This window comes from Aristolochia californica, unplaced genomic scaffold (assembly GCF_029961685.1).
Source record: "Aristolochia californica isolate CCGP_79_NKW_82.1479 unplaced genomic scaffold, dmAriCali1.0.hap1 SCAF_10, whole genome shotgun sequence".
Lineage (NCBI taxonomy): Eukaryota > Viridiplantae > Streptophyta > Magnoliopsida > Piperales > Aristolochiaceae > Aristolochia > Aristolochia californica.
Window position 1 is genome coordinate 17,838,417 of NW_027181771.1, and position 5,719 is coordinate 17,844,135.

At 41.4% G+C, this 5,719-nt stretch overlaps 1 non-coding gene across 1 annotated transcript; it reads left to right on the forward strand.

Annotated features, from left to right (window-relative positions):
• Nucleotides 1-4,144: 4,144 nt before the first annotated feature.
• LOC137943285 (small nucleolar RNA R71) lies at nucleotides 4,145-4,252 on the forward strand. The gene has a single exon (XR_011110623.1). It is a non-coding gene; the product is annotated as a small nucleolar RNA R71 (small nucleolar RNA).
• Nucleotides 4,253-5,719: the final 1,467 nt, after the last annotated feature.

Genomic DNA, 5,719 nt, shown 5'->3' on the forward strand with positions numbered 1-5,719 from the left:
CACTTGACCACAAGTTTGCGGGTGGTACGGAGTGGACACCCGATGAGTGATGGAATATTTCTTCAATAAGGTCTCAAATGCTCTGTTACAAAAATGAGATCCCCCATCACTGATGATCGCTCTCGGGGTACCAAACCGATTAAAGATGTTTTCTTTTAAAAACTTTACCACCACTTTATGATCATTTGTCTTACATGCAATAGCTTCAATCCATCTAGAGACATATTCAACAGCAACATGATGTATTGATAGCCGAACGAGACAGGAAAAGGACCCATGAAGTCAATTCCCCACACATCAAACAATTCAACAATAAGAATGGGGTTAAGAGGCATCATGTTCTTCCTAGACAAACAAACAGTTTGTTGGCATCTATCACACAAATGAAAAAACTCATGGGCATCTCTAAATAATGAAGGCCAATAGAAACCACATTGCAAGACTTTAGCCGCGGTCTTTCCAGCACCAAAATGTCCACCACATGTGTGGGAATGACAAAATTCAAGAATGTTGGCAAAGTCTTGCTCATTTACACAAAGCCTAATGACTTGGTCAGGACACACCTTGAACAAATAAGGGTCATCCCAAAAAAAATGTTTGACTTGGGAAAAGAATTTCAACCGATCTTGTTTACTCCAATAATCAGGAATCTTATGAGTTACAAGATAGTTGACTATGTCAGCAAACCAAGGCAACTGGGATACTTGGAGAAGTTGTTCATCAGGGAAGGAATCATTTAAAGGAAGGAATCTTTCCTGAGGTGCTACACAGATCCTAGATAGATGATCAACAACAACATTTTCACAACCCTTCTTATCTCAAATCTCAAGGTCAAATTCTTCCAATTGCAAGATCCATCTAATCAAGCGAGGTTTAGTGTCCTTGATGGATAATAAGTATTTCATAGCAGAATGACCAGTGAACACTATAACCTTTGACCCTAATAGATATGATCTAAATTTGTTCAAGGCAAACACAATAGCTAGCAACTCCTTCTCAGTGGTAGTGTAATTCAATTGAGCATCATGAAGAGTGCGACTAGCATACTGAATGACACAGGGAATTTTATTCGTCTTTTGCCCTAAAACAGCCCCCAATGCATAATTAGAGGCATCACACATCAACTCAAAAGGCAAAGACCAAGTAGGGGGTTGGACAATGGGTGCAGTGGACAAACATTTCTTCAGTGTCTCAAAAGCATGAATACAGGCATCATCAAAGGCAAAAGCAACATCTTGAGCAAGCAAATTCGTCAAATTACGAGAAATTTTGCTAAAGTCCTTAATGAAGCGCCTATAGAACCCAGCATGGCCAAGGAAAGAACGCACCCCCTTCACAGAAGGAGGTGGTGGCAGATTGGCAATTAGGTCAACCTTGGCTTTGTCCACTTCTACACCCCTCTCAGACACTAAATGTCCTAAAACAATTCCTTCTTTTACCATGAAGTGGCATTTCTCCCAATTCAAAACTAAATTGGACTTAATGCAATGGGACAATATGAGTGAAAGATTGTGCAGACATGTATCAAAACTAGAGCCAAACACAGAAAAGTCATCCATAAAGACCTCTAAAAAGTCACCAATCATGTCAGAAAAGATACTCATCATGCACTATTGGAAAGTGGCGGGCGCATTGCATAAACCAAAAGGCATGCGTCTGTAAGCATAGGTGGCAAACGGACACGTGAATGTGGTCTTTTCCTGGTCTTCTAGAGCAATGGGAATTTGATTGTAGTCGGAGTATCCATCTAAGAAGCAATACAAATCGTGGCCGGCCAATCGCTCTAGCACCTGATCAATGAAAGGTAGTGGGAAGTGATCATTCCTAGTGGTGGAATTAAGTTTTCTATAGTCAATGCAGACACACCACTTGGAGGTAGTTCTTGTGGGAATCAATTCACCACTCTCATTTTTCATTATCGTTATCCCCCTTTCTTAGGGACAACTTGAATTGGACTCACCTAGGTTGTATCGGAAATAGGGTAAATGATTCTTGTCACAAGCAACCTGATGACTTCTTCTCTCAAAACCTCCAACATATGGGGATTTAACCTACGTTGCATCTCACGTGAGGCTTTAGTCCCCTCCTCCAAATGAATATGATGCATGCATATAGAGGGGCTAATCCCTTTTAAGGCATCAAGAGTCCACCCCAATGCCTCTCTGTGTGCTTGTAAAACTTCAGTCAATTGTTCCTCCTGCTCTGTACTCAAATCAGAGGAAATAATGACTGGCAATGAGTTCATGGGCCCCAAGAATGCATACTTCAACGTGGGAGGAAGTGGCTTAAGATCTAGCTTGTAAGTTTCAAGAGGTTTGTCCAAGTCAAGATGAAGATTCTGTGGATGATCAGTTGTGACAACCTCATAAGCTTCCTCCAACAGAGGTACAGAACCGAGTAAAGAGTCAACCTCTCAGAAATATGTTTCCTCATCAAAATAGTCCATGTCTAAAGCTGTTATGCAAGACTCAAAAGATTCAAGAGTGGATTCGTCATCAAGCATAATAGTCTCTATCTTAAATGCAGGACTCAGATCATCAGACTCAAGTGGGTGGTGCCCGGCATTAAATACTTTCAATGAGACCTTAAAATTTCCAAAAGACAACTCCAACTCACCACTTTTACAATGAATGATAGCATTAGATGTGGCTAAGAAGGGACATCCTAGGATGACAGGAATTTGGTTGGTCACATTGACTAGTGCTCTGTATCAAGAACAATGAAATCAAGCGGGAACAGAAATTTGTCCACTTTTATCAAAACATCTTCAACTATTCCTCGTGGTATCTTCACAGAATGGTCAACTAGTTGAAGTGTGATGGGAATAGGCTTCAATTCCCCCAAACCTAATTGCTGGTACACAAAGAAAGGAAGCAAATTCACACTTGCCCCTAAGTCAAGAAGAGCTCTCTGGATGGTATGTTCACCAATGACACATGAAATTGTGGGACATCCAAGATCTTTAACTTTAGGAGGAGTGTTGTGCTTTAGAATTGAGCTTATATTCTCAGTAAGAAAGACCTTTTTGTTAACATGTTGTTTTCTCTTCTGTGTACAAAGGTCTTTCAAAAATCGGGCATAGGCAGGGACTTGCCTAATAGCATCAAGAAGTGGAATGTTAATGTGAACCTTACTAAACAGTTCAAAAGTTTCATGCATGCTATCTCCTTTCCTAGGTGGGCCCGATAACCTTTGAGGATAAGGAGCTGGTGGAACTTGGTTAGAGATCTGCTTGGCTGTTGGTGGAGAACTTGGAGGTTCTTCACTCAATGATGTGTCCCCATTGTCATCCTTTGACTCCTTAGACTTAGTGGTCTCTACCCCATTGTTCAACTCACGACCTCTCCTAAGGGTGGTTATGGCTTTGGCTTGCTCATGGTGGGGTTTGGAACTCAACCCACTCTCATGTGTGCTTTTGGGGTTAGGAATGGTTTGACTCGGGAGTCTATTTTGTGCTTGTTCACTCAGTGGCTGGCCAACTGACTCACTTGTATTTCAAGTTTAGCAATGGAGGACTGTGTATTCTCCATGAATAATTGAAGTGTGTCCTCAAGTGAAGTTTTTGTGGAATCAATGGCTGTTGAGTGAAGTGTGGGCGCGGAGCTTGGGGTTGAGTAAACCCTGGAGGACCCCCAACCTGTGGGCCCTTGGACCATGAGAAATTTGGGTGCCTGGCCCAACCCAGATTATATGTTTCTAAAAAGGATCGTTCTGGTTTGGTCTATGAAAATTCTGGACTGCAATCAAGTCCTCAATGAGCTCCGGGTAGGATGAACTAGATGGACACATTTGTGTGGGATGAGATGAACCAGAGCATATGGCACAGACAATAGATGGGTTAGGAGCAGGTGAACTCTTGGACACCATAAGGGCATCAATTTTTCTAGTCAACCCCTCAATCTTGGCCATGAGCATGGGTGTTTCACTAACCTCGTAGAGACCCCCTCTTTTGGCTTCGTGGGATCTCCTTTCAACATTAAATGACAAACCCCATTGCTGAGATTGATCACTCAACGTTTCAAAGAAGTCCCACGCCTCACTAGCACTCTTACCCATCAAACTTCCACCACTCATTGCATCTACCATGGATCTAACCTGGGGTGTAAGACCTTGATAGAAGTATTGCACTAAATGCCATTTCTCAAACCCATGATGCGGACACCTACGAATCAAATCCTTCCATTTCTCCCAAGCCTCATAAAAGTGTTCACCCTCCTGCTGCATAAAGTTGGAGATTTCTTTTCTGAGGGATGTAGTTCTCTGAATGGGAAATTTCGTGACTAATGTGTCCCATGAAGTAATGCTACCCACCTCTAAGGAATTAAGCCAAGACTTGGCCTTATCCTTAAGTGAAAATGGAAAAAGTCTTAACCGAATAGAGTCATCTGAGAAATTCTGGAATTTGAAAGTTGCACAAATATCTAAGAATTCCATGATGTGGTAATAATGGTCCTCCTTCTCCAACCCATAGAATGTAGGGAGGAGTTGGATCACACCCGGTTTCAACTCATAACTGGCGGCAGTAGTGGGTGGCAATATAATGCAAGAAGGTGATGTGAAGTGGGATGGGATAGAATAATCCCTCAGGGATCTACGGTCACCTACTGCAGGTAATTGTAATGGTTCACCCTGATTGGCCATGGTGGCTCCTAACTTGACTTCAGGTGTTTTCCTACAAATATGTTCTACCTCTTCAACAAAGGGAGCTAATGGCCCACCTAGGGAGCGGCGCCTGTGCATAAAAACACAAAAAGAAACAAAACGAACTATCAAATTAAGCTAACAAATTCACTATTGAAAATACGAACTAACTAGAAGAAATAAAAATAATTCCATACAAAATCACCAAGATAAAATTATGAAAACAAAAAAAAATAATAAAAAATAAAAATAAATCTAACCTAAGACCATGGAGAACAAAGAAATACACTTAATATGTGCCTCCCCGGCAACGGCGCCAAAAAATTGATGTAAAATTTAATTACATCGGCTTTTATACCTCGAAAGCGTTCGAATTATTCATGTAATTTAGCGGGAAGTGAGGGTCATATCCATAGGGAGGACTAAATTTTGTGTATTCTTCAGTCAACTAGCCTAACCAAATATGATGAATTAATCTTAACTAAACACTAATTATATCTAAATTATCAAGAAATCATCTGGTTAACTACTTGCACAACAGGAAACGTCAATTCAAGATTTTACGATGATTCATGCCTCTCTCGAGCGCCACATAACCACGGATCCGATTTCTCAATCCTTGCGTCTAGCCCCTCTCGGGCGCATAGAGTGGAAGACAGAAATCGGAATAAAATACCAAAATCCAACCTAAATTATAATCCTACCCTAACTAGCTAATTTAATCAAATATCTGGAGAACAAATATTCAATAAACATTAATTATCAAATCACATTTAATAAACATTCAAAACCTAAGTTCAAACTATAGAAAAATTAAATTCCAAAATGACGAATTTTCCCCTTCTCCTTCCTCTCGCTCGGGTAGCAGACTCATTCTCACGGGTGCTGCAATTTCCCGAAATTGATGGCTTCGGGTAACAAGAGGGAGTGGGAAGAGGTAGAGACGACGCCGGCGAAGAAGGATAGAAGCCGACTGACGGAGGTGACAACCGGCGAAGAACGAAACGGAGCAAAAGTCCTCTAAACGGCTCTCTCGAGTCTCAGTCGGAGTCGGAATAGCTCCGGGAATGGTCGAAAA